General features: G+C 40.7%; 1 protein-coding gene across 1 annotated transcript in view; it reads left to right on the top strand.

Annotated features, from left to right (window-relative positions):
* gpc5a (glypican 5a) overlaps positions 1-17,461 on the top strand; it is a 120,447-nt gene that overhangs the window by 90,840 nt on the left and 12,146 nt on the right. The window lies entirely within an intron of this gene.

Genomic DNA, 17,461 nt, shown 5'->3' with positions numbered 1-17,461 from the left:
TAAACTACATTTCTACCTCAGACCGAGGATATGTTGCTCCTGCTGTTACAGCAGTAAGGTACTGTTACAGATTCAGTTGTTATTTTTTGATCATAATAGATCACAGCAATGTAATACTGTTGTCTTACTTGTCTTACTTACCAAATCCCAGTCTTCTCCTTTCAAGGTCTTGAGCTATGATCTCCATCCAGCAGGATTATTTTGAACAGACAAGTGCATCACTTGTGCATCTCTTCTTGAGAAACTGACTTGACCGTTGAGGCACAGTCATCCAAGTCTCAGCCTAATGCCTGTCCCTTGGGTGAGGATCAATTGTGGAGCTGCACTGAGCTATTGAGCCGTCCTTGATGCTGGTGTCAGCCAACTGTGTGTCGGTCAGGATCAGACAGCGTGGACACAAGTTCACCAATGGGACCACCATCAGTCACCACAGCTTCACGCAAACTATCGGGCTGAATGGCATAGGGATCTTCAGTGCTGGCTTTGGAAGCCATTTGGAGCGTACAACGTGTCAGGGAGGGAGCAAATGGGGGAGTAATAATTGCTTCTGAAAGGATTTAAAGGCCACATAAGAGACCACATGTGGAAGATGCTTAAGTCAGACAAGAGAGCCATTGAAAGCAGGTGAAGATGGACATCCTGATGGTGACACTTATTGGGCAGTGGACATCACCGTTGCTGGTGTCGAGTGTTCACCCATCAAGGTTATAATAGAATCACAACTGTCGTCCTCATGTAGATGAAATACATTTATGAGATTACATTTAATGTGTTGCATTAAGTAGAGTCAAAAGCAATCGGTTTTTCCTGAATCCACTGTAAAAAAGTAGGGATGCACAGAATTGAAAATGTAGATTAACCCACCGCCAATTCTTGTCCTTTTGGTCTGCTTCAACAAAGTCAACAGGCTAATAATGTAAACAGAAGGCTCTGGTTTGGTTTACGACTCATTGCAAACTGCAATTCAATCCTTGCTCTCCAATACTTACATCCAAAAGGTTCAACACTGTATGCAGACAGAGTCACACGGCACTTGCTGTGGTGGTTGATACTTGACACCATGGTCTACAAAGAAGTGACCAATAAAGAGGAAACATATGATACAGCCCACTGGGCTGTGAGTCGGGGAATTCGGTGTTCTTGCAGAACTTGCTTCACACCCACGACACATTTTTCTATTTAAAAAAATTGCCTACACGTGATTCATTAATTGCATTAAAAATATGAAATTCTGCAGTTTATTAAATTGCCTGTATAAGCTTTTCTGTCCACCACAGATGTTGTTGTTGCTGCAAAACAACTGTTTTCAAGTGGACTTTGGTGCCGAAGTCTGCCTTCCATGTTGCATGTTGAAGCATCAGTGTTTCAGTGGACTTAAATGTTCCATTTCCTCTGTGATGTTCCCAAAGAAGAGGCAGGAATTAGGACATGCGAGGGGGGGATGATGACTGGGAGCACCCATTTCTACTGTAATACAGATGTCATATGCTATATACAGCACCTTATGTGGCTCTCCCCAATTCCAACAATGCTGTAGAAGTCACAGACTGAAGCATGGTTTATTTCAGGCACTTTAACTACCAAGTTACCATTTGGTATTGACCGAAAGAACAAAAGAAGCATCATTTGGTGTCAGGTCTCCCCCACAGAGACGATGCGAGATGCAATACAGTAAGTTGAACTGTTGTTTTTCCACGTTGAGAGAAGCCAATTGAGGTGGCTGGGGCGCCTACTCAGGATGCCTCCTGGACATCTCCCAGGGAAGGTGTTTTCCGAGACGAGGTCCTGGGGCAGACCCAAGGCACACTGCAGAGATTATTTCACCGGGTTGTCCTGGGAGTGCCGCTGCATTTCATCAGAAGAGCTGTGGGAGGGCTCTTGAGACTATTTTCTTTGACTGCTGCTTATGTGATCCTCGGAGCAAATTGAATGGATGCATGTTTTGAATCAGAATGTGAGATATTTCTTGCATTTATGGAGGTGTTTAAATTACTTTTCATAGTATTAAACAAGCTGCAAAAAAGCACTGCACATGCTTGACTTGCATCTCTCTCTTCCCTGTAGTTAATAACGTGGTTCATCCAGTCTATTCTTCCAGCATCAAACCTGCCTTTAAGTTCCCTGGATAAACAGAGCATCTTCTTTATTTTACGTGTTTTACATGTACAATTTTGCTGTCATGTCTCCTCAATGCTCTTAAACGTGTTTGTTTTCTGCGGTGTGTTTTGATGTCTGTGTGTTTTTTCATTGCACGATTTGGTGATCAGTTAATGAAGTGGAGCCGGCACGTGCAAGACATAATGTTAACCCAACGCAAAGTGATAATGAAGTGTGAAAAGGGCAAACACATCATTGCGTGGACACAATTAATAATGGGTTGCCCATCCACCACAGCCTGGTCTATTAATAAGCACAGCAGCTGAACGTTTAATTTATACATACTCTCTGGACAACAATGTTTGTTATTGGACATTTGGTCACATGTAATTTGCTCAAAGGTTATAGATATGTTTTATTTTACCATCATAATCAAGCGCTTTATGGAAACATCTTTGGACAGCCATCTCACTTGCGTATAGACCAACATCTATACACAGGTTTTGTGGCAGAAAAACAGTCTGACTGTCACTCATTTCCGTCCCTGTTGTGATTCCCACCTGGTATTACATCCCTCTGTTAATTTTATTTATACAATGAGACAGTTTTTAGCGGCTGAAATAGCCCCCTTGAGCAACGCAAACTAAATGTAGTAGAAAATGATCTCAGCCTGTGCTGCAGATTTATGGTTTCAGCTGGCATTTTGGAACACCACTAAAAGGTATGCATCTGTTTCTTTTCCCATTTCCCATTTCCCACAATTTTCTGAAGATTTCACTGAAATCTGTTTGTTTTGAGATTATTTATCAGACGCACAGAGAGACGGAACACATTTTTGACTCGAGTCGAGTCAAAAGTCAAGTTTTGTAGAGGAGATTTGTTCAAGTCTCATCCACCTAAATAATAACAGTTTTATATATATATATATATATATATATATATATATATATATATATATATATATATATATATATATATATATATATATATATATATATATTTGACTTATACAGTTTTGTGTATAAGTCAAATGATTTTTTTCAATGCTTTCATCTTTCATCTTTTTTATTATTTTTAATCTGTTTTATTCAGAACTGCCCTAAAGTGTATTCATGCAGTGTCTCTGTCCGACTCCCAACAGGGAATTATTGTAATCACCGTTTAGATTTAATCTGGCTGAAGTCCACCAGTTTGTCCTTGCGTGACGACCTGACAAAAATCCAACAATCTGTTTGCTACGAGGGATTATAGTCCCCCAAAATATTTAAAGTCATTTTAGATGTTGGTTCGTGGTTGTAAAAGCACGGCTGTGATTTATGTGAAATGGATGCAAGCGTGAGCCAGAATGAAAGCGCACTTGTTTGCTTTGACCCAAACCACTCAGCAGGGTGACATTTGACTGGCAGGTTTCATCTCCTTCCGCTTCATGTCCGACCCTCAGCCTTCATCCTCAGACCTCCAAGGTCACACTTAGATGTGCGTGGCGGACCCACACCTGTTCTCTTATCATCTCTCTTCTCCTTCTACCTGACCTGCCAGACGGAGCCTCCCGTCTGCAGAACTTCCTGCTCTGCTCATATTGCTCCTCAACTGCCTCCATCTCACATACACATTTAAACGCCAGTGTGCAGACACACACTCACCAGAATATGTCAGGTTGAATCCAGTGAACTGGTAAAAATCCAACGGGAGCTAGTTGTCTGAATCTACTCAGGCTGAGGCTCGGGGTTGACCTTCAGTGATAATGGATGGGAAAAGTGGAGCGGGAGGAAATGCACTGAAGGACAGCTTAGAGTCTGTTAGATTTCTGGTTCTGTCCTAAGGACACGCTTTAAAATTCTTTTGAAAACTTAAAAACAAATGTAACATATGTCAAATTCAAGAACTGGACATGAACTCCAACTTTTATGACCATGTTGTCATCAGACATTGTAGTCATGCAAGCTTGGTGGTATATTGATCTGTTGATCCGACAATGTTTTTTTTTATTTTACCATCATCAAGTCAATCGATCGGATGCTTTTATTCCAAGATAGAGGTTTTATTTAAGGGCAGTTGTAAAAGCACTTTGTTGGATTCAGCCTGACTGTACACACAGCAGCTATAAAAGTCTGTAGAGAGGGAAAGAATATGAGTTTTGAGGCACAGATTCACACTAAATTTGCAAATGGTGTGGCCAAGCATGCCAGCTGTAGACCTTCTGAGATAATGACTTCTTTGTTGCGCAGTCCATTATCCTGCTGAACTCATCCTTTACATTACACAGATACGGTGGTCATGAATGGCTACCTCTGGCCAGGAGCAATAAATAGCATTACAGCGAAATGATTTGCTGTCGGCATTAAGAAGCCCATCTGGTTTTACTTACACAGAACAAATAAATCTGATCTCGCCTGATCTGCGCCACAAAGATCTTGGATTTCTCTTAAATTCAGATATAAGAGATGTGGGAAAAGAGCAGTGGTTTGTATGTGTCATCATCTCAGCTAATTCCTACAGTAGATACTGGAGCCTTATGGTTGAAAGGACCGTATCAGTTGACATGGTAATGGTCTTGATGGAAAGGTGTCGGTGTCAATTCCTCTGGAACCACACGATATGAGTCAAGTATGTGTTAATGTCTACATCAGGAAGTGTGGGTGTGTTTCTCGTCTAAGTGAGATGGAATGTCAAAACATTTCAGTTGGGTCTCATCACACCCACACTTGACATGACACTTCTGAATGGGTTTTAAACTTTCAATTCAAATAAATTCAAATTCACATACACAAGGGAAGTTACGTCACGCACCTGGTGTTCCGTTGTGTCTGTGATCACATGGTGAAATACAGTGTCAATGTTGCCACTTCGATCTAAAGCAATCTGAAGAATCATTGTCAGTGTGGGTAAAAAAATCATAAAGAGAAGAGATTTAAGGTATAAAGTCTTAAGCTTTTTGTCACTTGGTGGGAAAAAAAAAAGATTTTCGTCCCCCGTTACAATTTTCAATTTGTTTTTTTGTTTTTGCCCCACAACTGTACACGAGGGCTGGGACTTTAACACATTAATTTCAAATAATGAATTGAAGCCACATATGAGTCGCATATAAGCATTCTTTTGCATGTGATGTCAACACCAGAAACATCCTGGTCTTGTAGTAGAGACCACCAAACTGAATGGAGACCGAGATCAAGGAAGGGACCCTGGCCTAGACCAAACTGAATACATAATACAGAGGGCATGCGTCGACTAGCCATGTAGACACTGGCATTTATGTCTTACAATGAAATAAATCTGTCTCAGGTTGTCAAAGTCTCAGTGAATAAGAAGCACAAAAAATGTTCTGTGCACTTCATGCAACAATCCAGAAAATCCAGATCAATAGCGATTAGTTACAGATAACTGATTCAATTTATTTTTGTTTTAAGTATCACCTTCAATATCAACATACAGCATTTTACAGTCCTGAAGTGTTGCGTGTCAAGTATTAATACTGTTCAGAATGTTCAGCACTCACACAAAAACAAACCGCACACTAGGTGTCTGTGCCGGGGTTTGACCTGGTTACATTAGGTTGGAAAAGCCGGTGAAATCAACAGAGGGTAATTTCCTCCGGGTCCTCCAAAGTGTGTTGTTGGCTGATCTTTGTTAAGCTGACTGCCAATCGACTGGATCACGTGTTCTCTATCCATCACCCTGATCACATGTTTTACACAACAGTCAAGCGTTCAAAGGCATCTGAATGCAACAGATTTTATTGGACTATTCAGAGCACCTGTATATAAGCCACAGTAGATTTTGTTCATATGTAAGCTGATCTACAAGCCGCAGATGCAGCGGTGCAGTCAACACTGAAGGTCAGTGATTTCTGTGCACCGACTGAAAAATGAGGATTTGTAACATCACAGAGCAAGTACTGTAAACAGGATCCAGCTTTCGAGACAAACTTGGCAATGTGCCGAATGTGCATCATAGAGTCATCACATTAGACCAATGGAATTACTGGTTGTTTTCTTTACATTAATGGACCCGATGAGCTGTTTTCACCCGTGTGTATTCCCAGCACTGCTGTGGGCAGCAGCTGAGGCGCAGTGGTGGAAAGTGCCACCTGGGAATGCACAGGGGAGAAAACAGCACATTCAGTGCTTCAATGTAAATAGATCGCCTGTAATTTCATTGGTCTGATATGACAAGGCTCAATATCTTGATGGCAAAAGCCGGTTAGCTTGTAAAAATCCCTACATTAGCGTTGTTCAAACGGCAGGATTTGTGGGAGGAAACCTTTCTTTTCATTATAAAGAAGTAGGGAACTGCTTGTGTAGGAAAATGGCGCTTTCTAAATTGAGTTGTTTAATAACTATTTTCAAACATTTTGTTGCAAGGGATGATTTTTGGCAGGCTTTCCGGTTGCCCTCTCAATCAGGAGCAACAACAAGTAGCTATTTAGCAGGTGCATCATATCAGGAAAATGTTTGTTCCGACTTAATTACTGAAGCTTGATTGATGTTCAAATCTGCTCCGGTTTTTTCATTTCATCGCAACACACAGTGTTAGTTGACCTCCGCATCCTCATTTCAAACAATTTCCATTTATCAAAAAATGAATTTTCAGTCCATTGTGCATCGTGCAGAGTGATCAAGCCTGGATGATCAGTCAATGAAGAGGATCTCTAGTAATCCAGCCAGGCAGTAATAGCTCAAGTACAGCGTAGTAGAAGAAGATGCCAAGGGGTTGGAAAGGAAAAAAATGAAGAAAAAAACATAAAGAACAAGAGGAAGTTGATGCCAGAAGAGAAATGTGAGGAAAGATGTTTGACCCTCTTATAGTACACTGGCTACAGTGGACTGCTTTTTGCTCTTGAAACACTTCACACTTTGGACATGTCAGTATTTAGTTAACCACAAATGTGCTCATATTTTGCCAGTGAAGTTCAGAGCATAGAAAGGAATTTGTCCTTCTTTGTGTACCATTATCTCACTTTTCAATATTTTCCATTCAAAAGCCCCCATTGTCTTTTCTTTGGCCCCGCTGTGCCTGCATGCACAAGTTAGGCAATTCCTTCTGTAGCTTCATGACCTTGGACACATTTCATCTCACAGCTTCATTATTGCTTCGAGCGCATCCGTCCTGTCCTCCCCGTTTCTTTTCTGATGCCCTGCAGGTGGTTCCCATAGTCATAGAAGGTCATCATAGAAACAGTGTCAACAGCAAATCATCCACAGAAACCAGAGTACAATGTGCAAGTGAATAATGAAAAATATATTTTTCCCATAATAAAGTGTACTGACCCATGAAGAGAAAAAAAAAACAAACCTTAATCCAAATATTCAAAATGGCCTCCTTAGCAAACCTACGGTGTGTGAAGGACTATGTTAACCTTTATTATCCATTGGTACAGCCAAGAATCTATTAGGACGTTGCCAAGGCCTTCAAAGGTTAATGAGCTGAAATGATTATTGGATGACCTTTTCTGGAACAAACTGAACCATCTTTAAATTTAAGTTTAATTTCAAAAGGATGCAAGTTGTGAAAGTCTGTCAGGCAGTGGCAGTTGTTCTTTTCTTTCAGCGCTATTCAAAATGCCATGCCTGGGAGATAAATCGGAGCACTATTTTTGGATATACCAACACCCAAGACCATGACTACAAACCTCTCCAAGTATTGATAAGAAATTTTAGAGGCATCAAAATCCAACCATAGCTCTTCGCAGATGTCAACACTGAACATGAGAAAAACTTTACATCAGCAGGTCTGTTGTTTTCATTCATCGGCAAATGTATTTTAGTCCCACATGTGAGGAAAACCAACAATTCATCAGAAGGTTTAGGATAAAGTGCCCAAAGTCCGTGACGTGAAAGTCAGTGTTGAGGAGGCCTTGAGACATTGAACCTGACAGGTTAAATGTGCAAAAGAAGCACTAATGAAAAGAGACTTCGGCTAAGGTGCAACAAAAAACACACTCACCATTCCGTGCTGTGCTGAGCTTCAGAACCAAGATTGAACCCAGACACTTTTATTGGATTAGTATCGGCTCGATGATGCCCCAAGGTTTATGTGTTTGTTTGCTTTTGCTGTGGATTCATTTGTTGACTGAAAAAGTAAGAGTTCAACTGAAACAAAGGTTCAGAAACCTTTTTACAAATAAAGATGACAAAAAAGTGAAACAATTATCATGTATTTCTTGTACGTTTCTTGTACTACTTGTACTTTGTCTTTGTTTGTGGGATCATGTTTTTAAAAATCATTTGGGTCACAGAACATGTGAATAATAGACAGGTTATTACCATTATGGTAGACATCCAGTGTTTGGTCTGAATCAACTATAACCTCTATAAGAGAGGCTGAGGGAATGGGAGTAAATAGGTGTCGATTTTGTCATAAATAGCTCTATATTTGTTATCGTCCGCAAGCATCTGGGACAAATTTGGAGATTGTAAGATTACTTTTTTTTGTTCAAAATGGAATTCTGACTGCAGTGATATCATGGCAAAATTATCAGACATTTTTCTTCCTCTGTCCTCTAACTCTAAGTGGTTTAAGAAGCTGATACAGCTATATCAGATTAAATGAAAAGTTGTGCGTGAAAACAAGTGACAGGTGTTTCACAATTTCTGTGTTTGTAGTATTTGGCCACTAAGAACAATGTAATTGCAAAGGCCAGATACTGTTGGAAAATGCTGGCAAATGCAACCAAAAAATGGCTACTGAAGCTACTCGAAACTGCAGACTTGAGTTAAACATTGAGAGCATTGTCAGCTGTGGAATCTGATTTCTTCGTGCATATAGATTTTTTTTTTAATGAAATAACGGTTCTGTGAGTTGAACAGCGGCAGACAGACTCTTTATGGCAGTAGCACCAACCACTCTCAAGGCTCACTTGTTCATGTCTGCGTTCACCATGGGGGATGAAGTGTCCTTGAACCTCCATTACTGGTCCAACCAAATAATTCAGTATCAAGCCAGGGATGAACTGAGACTCAAACAATTCATATTACATTCATCGTTTGTGTTCAAACTTTCAAATGTCCTCCTGAAAAACGGCGGTGTCCTGCTCGAGCTGCAGCCGAGGAAAGGGACCGCCATTATCTGGTGGTGCCATGAGGAAAGAAAGGATCATCTAACTCCTGCAGGTTTCACCGGCGTCCTACAGTTGCAGCCATCAAGATCTATCTCCCGCCTGTCGATCAGAGTCTGGCGCGTGTCTCCATTTGCACCTCGTGGTGGATGTTTTCCGTCCATTGCTTACCATCACACACACACTTAATTAGCCGTGTTAATCATCCAATCGCACAATATTAAGTGTCCTGTTCGGGGGAAATGTGGTTGCAGAAAATGAATAGACATTGATCAGCAACACTGACATTCAACTTACTCCTTTTCACACATTAGCCCTGTATTGATTGCTGGCAGCTCTTCCTGTGTGCAATACTGAGAATCGACCCGGTTCCTAATGTGCGGTCCGAGCTTGACCATTAGAACCATCTATTATCACTCTTGTCGTCCGCACGCTTGTCACTGGGGCCTGGTGGGAAATCGGCAGGCGGAGATGTCTGTGGCTGTGAGGCACAAACACATTTATTTAGTTTCTCTATTTTCCGTCAGCCCACTGTTGCATAATTGAACGCAGAAACGCCTCGGCTGGATGTTTTTATTGCATCTAGAATATGAATGAAGCAGTTTTATGTCTGTAAGTAATCTAGTTTTTTTTTTGTGTGTGCGTTCTGTCTGGCGCAATAAAAACTAACAAATTAATATGTGGGATTTTAGCTCTCATTTAAATGCTGTCTTTTGTGGTGTCAACCGGCGAGACTGACACTGAATTGTGTACGGGCTACAGTTTTAAGGCCCATCTATGCTCCCTTTGCCTGTGAAAATCTACCCGTCCTTTTCAATGTTGCTGTCATGGATGGCATACTTCTGTGTTCTTCCTGTTAGTATTGTGGTGAGGCCCTTTAATATATTGTGACTGGAGGACAGAGAATTTCCGACATTGTTATCTCTTTAGGTCTCATTAGTGCTACGTATCAAATCGTAACAGAAACACTGCCCCCATGGTTTCCAGTGGTATTGCGCCTGTTTCCGTAAGCTTTGCGGAAACAAGCAGAAATATGGACGAAATGAACACAGAGCTTCAAAAGGGTTTCTCTGTATCCGTATGTAATGTTCAGCATAAATGGGCCTGTAGATATTCTTTGAGAGACATTAAAAGCTGATCACACAGAAACAGGGTTCTCTGCGGACTTCACACATTTAAAACCAAACCTTCCTTTAGCAATACATGTGTCTTTGATGTCAACAATGAAATAACAATTGAATATTCACCAAAGGTTTTGGATCTTTGGTGGATATTGACCTACTTGTGTCTTTCAGCAACTTTCTTCTTACCATACACGTCAGAGTTTATTTTCCGTGGTACAACATAGGTGTACACATCATGGTAACACTTCTGTTCGATACGTCTGTGTCAGTGGCGGCAGGAAAAAGGGGGACAAATGATGTGTTCATGAGGGCGGGGATGGGTGTTAATCAGTGACACATGAATAAAGTAAAACAACTTAAAACTCACACGTTTTTAATGAGAGTCAGATGAGTCTCAGCTTCCCATCAGTTTTTGGGCATAAACTTAGCTAATAAAATAAGAGACTTGTGTGAGTACCTTAAAGTGACTCACATCATTCAGATTCTATCAAATTACTGTTGTGCGTTTTTTCGGAACAAACAAAAAACATAATTTTTAACCCTTAACCAGGCTAATGTCAGTCCAATAAAATGTTGACTTTAAGATGTGACTTGCATTTGATAATATATCCTGTCAAGACTATCTCTATTTCCATATTTTATTCGGACAAATGTGCGGAGGAGAAGTATTATTAGCCTTTATTAGTATTATCAGTACTTACTGTAGTGAGTTAGTGCTCTTACATAGATGAGTGCAGCAGTGTCATGTTTGTTGTTATTAACACTGTTCCATTTTCACTGTAGCCATGCGTGCTGCTGAAAGCTATCCACGTCCTGCCCTTGTTGCTACCGGTAATATTGCATGGTGAGCTCCAAGTGCTCGCCATTGCTGTCATTTGAACCATTAAAGACAAGTTGAAATGACTCAGTTATAGTGGTGGTAATGCTGACCACAGAGAGCAGTGATTGGCTGATGAGAATGAAGTGTACTTATCAGACTTCGGATGGACAGTTAAATAAACATTTGACATGATCCCAAATGCCAGTTACAGATTTTATGGCTTCATTACATTCGTAAGTGCACATCCTCAGGCAAACATGTTGGTGAATATATAGGAACATGTGTCTTCAGTACATCCATGAAATATCCGAGGCCAGACACAGAGCTTGATATTTGTCTTTGACTGGAAACTGGAGCTAAAATATCTTCTCCCTCCTTGTTTGATTCTCAAGTGGCTTGGTGACCTTCAACAAGAACAGATACAAAAAAAGCTAAATTCATCCTGGAGTCATCTGAAACTGATAGTCATCATTTGTTTCCTCAGTCAGTCTCCATATATCGTCAATGTTTACGTAAGAAGAAACCATTTTCTAGCCTTCTAGCCTTTCTTCAGCCTTAAACATTCTAAACAAATGATGAAAACATGTTTTCCACAGTAATCGACAGCATCACCCTCGACAGCATCACACCACCATGTTTCTCCCTGAGTCACTTTAGCAGTCAGCATCTTTCAAATAAGATTTCAACGTATGATAACATGTTGGTGCCATTGCAAACATTTACGCCGCTGTTGCCTGCTCACATTCTAAATCAACTGTGGACTTCACCTGTGGTCGACTGCGTTCTTGCTCTATGGCCGAGGAGGTTTCTGGTCGTGTGGAACCAGATTGCAATCCTTATCCCCCCTGTCCACACAGGCAATCTCTTTATGTTGTACATTTACAAGCTGGGTTTGCTTGGGGTACAAAGTTTGAGGGAGATTTATCATCATAACACAGGTAGGCAGTTTAATAACACTGGCATGGACTCCGGAGAGAAGCCAAGCATTTATTTAATGTAACGTGGGCAATACTGGGAGGTTGTGACAGATGGCCCGGGCAGGAGAAAGACACAGCGTCTATAAATGCTCCGCTCCAAACCATCGGTGGGGGTTTAGCTTTAAATGGTGGTGGACGATTCATCTGGGTGTGTAAATAGAGGCTAGTGTGATTTCTTGTTTTTTTTTTTTTGCCTTATAGAACAATCTAAATTTAATCCAAACGCCACAGTTCCTGGACTGGTGTCGACTTAATGACGCCTGCAGTGATTCAGAACGGCTGTGTAATAGCGCACATTAGCAAAGATGCTGAGCTCAAGAATCTGTCTAAATTTCCCACCCCTCGACATGATGGTTTAAAAACACAGTGTCTAATAGACTGGTAACATAAAGTCATCATGAGGTGGATGCTGGTATTTTGGATCATTTAACAGCGTGTTTCTTTCTGATCATCATTGTCATCCTTCTAAAACAAACATGAGGCTCATCACTGACATCAGTAACAGCACACTTCCTCCAGAGAGCAGTTGTCATGGCTTCAAATCAAAACATTTATATCCAATTCTTGAGATATTAATTGAATATCCCAATGCAATGAAGGACTTGTCTGGAAAGAAGAGTGTTTGCATGGTACCACAAAAAGACAGTTGCACCCAGGCGTGCTGTCTACAGGTATGTCTGGCTGGTGAGCGTTGGTTGAAAGCAACATGACCTGAACAACATTTGATACTGTGAAACAGGAGTCACTCATAGTTTTTGTGTCTGCTGAAAACGGGTCACAAGTCCATGCCAGTGTCCAGTAGGTTAGTAGCCCCTACTGCCAGAGTGAAACAACAACTAGTGGCCACTATTCGACGATTAGTGGTTTACATAGCCGTTTCCAAATTGGCAAGCACAACTGGTCACATGTGCCAAGACCATGTGTTACCACCAGGGTTCAAGACCGTCATGTCCAGCAGATGAAGTTGTCGGTTTGCACGACAGGCTCAAAGTGGTGCAGTCAGACGCTATTTTACTCATTACACGACGTGTTGTTTGCATTTTTACTTTGTTGCACTTTTTGTTTTTGTAAAGTTTAAGAACAAGAATTTATAAACTACATATCACACTCCACCTGTATTTGTGGTTCAACTATTGATGAGCCAGCTCCTTCTCCGAAAACACCATTTTTAATATTAAAATAACAAATAAAATAAATAAAAAAACAAGACAAAAAGAAACAAAGCATCTCAGCTTGCGGCATACTAACGTTTCATAAGTTAATATTCTTATGTGAATGATTCGCACCAGCTCTCAAGGAACCAAAACAAACTTAATATTCAGGAAAAAAAAATAGATGGCAGTCAGTGAGAGTAGTTTTTGCATATTCATCAACTTATTATACCACTGGTGTTAAAAGAGTAGCCTTGTAAACTGTTTCACAATTCGTAATTTTTGCTCATAAGACTAAACAAAATGAAAAAGCTAGCATGTGACCCTATAATATTGAGCTATTGCTTGAACACTGATTCAGTGTTCAAATGTATGAATTGATGATTTCAATTTAGCTGTAAATGTCAATAGTTTTATTTTAAAACACAACTGTTTATGTGGGTTATTTTGAGTTTGTCCATCAGATGACGTGAGCATACTCTGCAGGAGCTTCCTATTAGTACATGCGATCTTTTTAATGAATGTTGAGTCAGTGATTTAACTGAGAGAGTGAATGCTGCTTCAAAGAAAACAGTTTTAGCAGCGTGATGTTGCTAGGCTGAACCCCACTCTGAAATGTACAGACGTGTAATGAATAATAGAGTGTACACACAGACAGACCAGATTCATAGTCTGAGCCCAGAATACCTGCTTCCTCTCGGTGCCGCCTTCATGCGTCCGCTCACACTCATGCTCCTTATTGCATGAAAAGTTGGCAGGAAACGTGCTTGTAAATCATCCATATTGGATGAGACACGCGGCAGATGAGCTCAGGCCCTCAAGTCAAGCCCAACATTAATTAAATATCAATTGACTTTCCTTCTGTTTCTCCACGGCAAATGCTGGGCACCAGTTCTCTAAACTAAAGGTTGTGGGCTTAAGAGGTTTATGCACTTTTCAACAGAGCCTGGCAGCGATGTCACTGATCAACTGCAAAACTCCTCTCATTACATTAAATATAAGAGGAATCTGTCTAACTATCATTTGTGGCCACTATCCCACCGTCTTATTCCAAGAGAAAAGATGAATTGCCTCGCTGTGTTTTCGACTTCAGTGTGAGAGTTTCTAACTTTTTTCTCAAAGATAAGTTTCCGCTGAGGTGAGTCTCACTTGTCATCGTCTGTCGCCTGGCCCAAGATAGAAAAGTCAGCAGCTCCTTTCACCTTCAAGTCTCTTTGATGGTGTTGAGGGGATTCCCTCTAATCCTCCCAGGGCTGAGCAGAGGGCACTTCCTCTTGCTGACAGTACAGAGACACTTAATGGATCACAAAGTTAATCAACAGCAGGGAGAGTCGGCCTCAACCGAGTAAGAGGTTGAACAATTAGCCCGGAGTCGCACGCACAAGCTCGAGCACACACCGACCGAAGTTGGAGCACTTTAAAACAAACTTTATGTTTTGCTTCGTCTCAGGACTATATTGTACAATTACATTTATTTCATGAAACGAAACTCCCTTATGTTTTTGCTCAAGACAGTGTTGACTCTTGACACGATTCATCTATAAACAACTCTAGGATGATCGAGACCTGGTGGCAGGCAGAATGCCAAAACACACCTGTCAGAGAAGAGAGAGTTGCTGCCTCCTTTCCACTTCCATCCCAGAATACTGTTTAATACTATTCAGTTTAAACACACAGTTTGAACAACGTATCAATCAATTGCATGTAAAGCAGGGGAACAACAAGTTATGTTATATTATAACAAGTTATATGTTGACCCCAAATAAGCTCCGTGAAGATGCTTATGGTTGCAGCTTCTGATTCTGTCACTGGAATATTCAGTGTTCACATACAACAAAGCAGTAACAAAGCAGACTCTTTCTTTTCAAATTCCAATTTATGTAACCTATTTTCTGACCGTTTAAATTTTACAACTGTATTTAAATGAGCTCACTGAATTGGCCTTAAACATATTTATTCACACTTTTTGAAAACCTATCGTTTAGATATGCCAGATATTATTTGTGCTTTTGATGTTCACGTCTACTGCTTTAACCTGCAGACCAGAATTCTTCAGCAATTTGGACACTAACTGTCCTTATAAATCACGCTGAAGGAAGGGACTGACACAAAACAACGCAGGCCAGTTTCAAGAGTTTGTTGTTGACTTTGATGGATGAAAATGCAGCACAGAATGTGAAAGGATTCTTCTTTCCTTGTAATGTTTATACATCTGCAACAGTATTTATTCAACAAAAGTTGGAGTTGCGTTTTTCTTCTTGAAAGTAGAATTATAGTTAAGGACATTCCACAAGTTTTTCTGTTTTAATTTATTTTCCTGTCAAATGTAAACTATGACCATGGTGTCCTCTAAGGCAATATTGAAAGGGGGGCATTTTGAAGGGTAGAGGGTGGTTTTACCATAGTAATGACTACAAATACTTCTCAAAACTCATAAAATGCTGTTATTGTCAGGATGCTCCATTCCATCCATGGTATGCAGGAATGAAATCCACCATCTGAACAACAAACCCCAGACCTCCCATTCGCTCACTGCAGCCATGCAAGACCAGTTCGAAGTCTCTTAGATTAGATGGCCTTCATTCAAGGCATGCATTTATTTCTTAAAACTCTTAGTTGTACCCACTAAAGTGATTCTGTGATGGTTTGCAACTATTTCCCTTTGTTAATACCATTAAAATAATCATATGCATCAATATTTGGCCGTCACTCCCCAAAGGAATTTGGTATTATGGTCTCGTACAAAAACATTTCTGTCAAATACTTCCTCAGTTATGTGACGTAAACTAAGATGGGCCAAGTCCATGCAGTGGCAACTACTGAGGCTGCGAATTTCATGAAACTCTGTCATGTAGTGACAAGTGACGGTTCAAGGAAACACTATGCAGTGAAAGTACAAATTTTCATCAGGATTAGTAGCGAAGTTAAAGTGAAAGTTGTGAACATTTTAAATGATGAAATGAAGTACAAATATGATGTAGTTGTACTTTACGATACAATGCTGTAAGTTATATCATTAATATCTCACTCAGGTCTTTTGAATTTGGATGCAATGAGATCGACTTGGCTTTCATGAAAACTGAAGTGACAACTGAGAGAGCAGCCTCAAGGCACATGCTTGCCTCACTGAAGGCTCCATAGATCCGTGCTAGAACTTTTCCAGTTCTAACATATTGCAGACATTATTTTTAGCAAAACCTTACATTTGCGCCTCTGTCTGGAAGACAGTACTCCAGTGAAACTGAAATAAATAAAAATAAAAAAGGCCACGGAAGCAAAAGGTGATCTGATGCAGGGATCCTCTATTCCCCTAACCGTTTCTTCTCCTTCTTGTTGTGGGCCTCCATAGCCTGCATTGCTTTCTTAAATGGCCACTTTTTGAACCCTTAACTGAACGATAAACTGCCACACTAGGGGCACACCTTTCAGGCCTATTTTTTCTTGTGTGCACACGTGTGGAAGATGTGTTATATGCTACATTTTCCTCGTATAACTGTGATCATGGGACATCTACACGTAGCACTGAAATTATTGCAGTATATATGGAGTCAACTCATCACAGTTTTGACAGCCTGATCGTCCAGAGATTCGGAACCATCTGAGGCCACCAGTGTGTGGCAGCAGGGTTTTCATGATTCAGCAGACTTGCACAGACCCGAAAAACTATGCCTTCAAACGTGATCTCAATACACATCCCTCATGTAAATGTTAAGAAAACAGGTCCTTGCTTCCTGTTTTGCTTTCCTTGATACACCTCATTTGTATAGTACTGCGATATACTCGGCGACAAACTGCATCTGCCCTCTGTGCTTTTGTCAAACCGCCTCTGCCATTGATCTCAAACGTGTGTTCTCCATTCTGCACTTTCAAAGGTCCAGCGCTTTTTATGTTATTCTTTTTATGTTTTCCAACCAGACATGGTGAACCTTCCAGAAGGAAAGTTCACAGCCACCAGACATGTTTAAAGGCAGGTCTGGTCAGATTAAAGTTTGGACTGTCACAGAACCGTTCCCTCCCTAGTTCATGGGTGTCCATAAACAACACCCCGCCTCACTTGTATACAACACACTACATCTACTCTACAGGGGCATAAAAGGGTGACGTCTCAGAATGGAAAACCTGCAATGCATTGTGGGCTTTTCAGACAACTGAAAAGTCTGTTTATATGTAACACCGTTGCCAGCTCTTGATGTTGTTCTTTGTTAAAGTTTGTTTGACAAACTTTGATCATGGTGTCA

The sequence above is a fragment of the Synchiropus splendidus genome, chromosome 5 (assembly GCF_027744825.2).
Source record: "Synchiropus splendidus isolate RoL2022-P1 chromosome 5, RoL_Sspl_1.0, whole genome shotgun sequence".
NCBI classification, from domain to species: domain Eukaryota; kingdom Metazoa; phylum Chordata; class Actinopteri; order Syngnathiformes; family Callionymidae; genus Synchiropus; species Synchiropus splendidus.
This window is presented reverse-complemented; position numbering and strand designations above follow the sequence as displayed.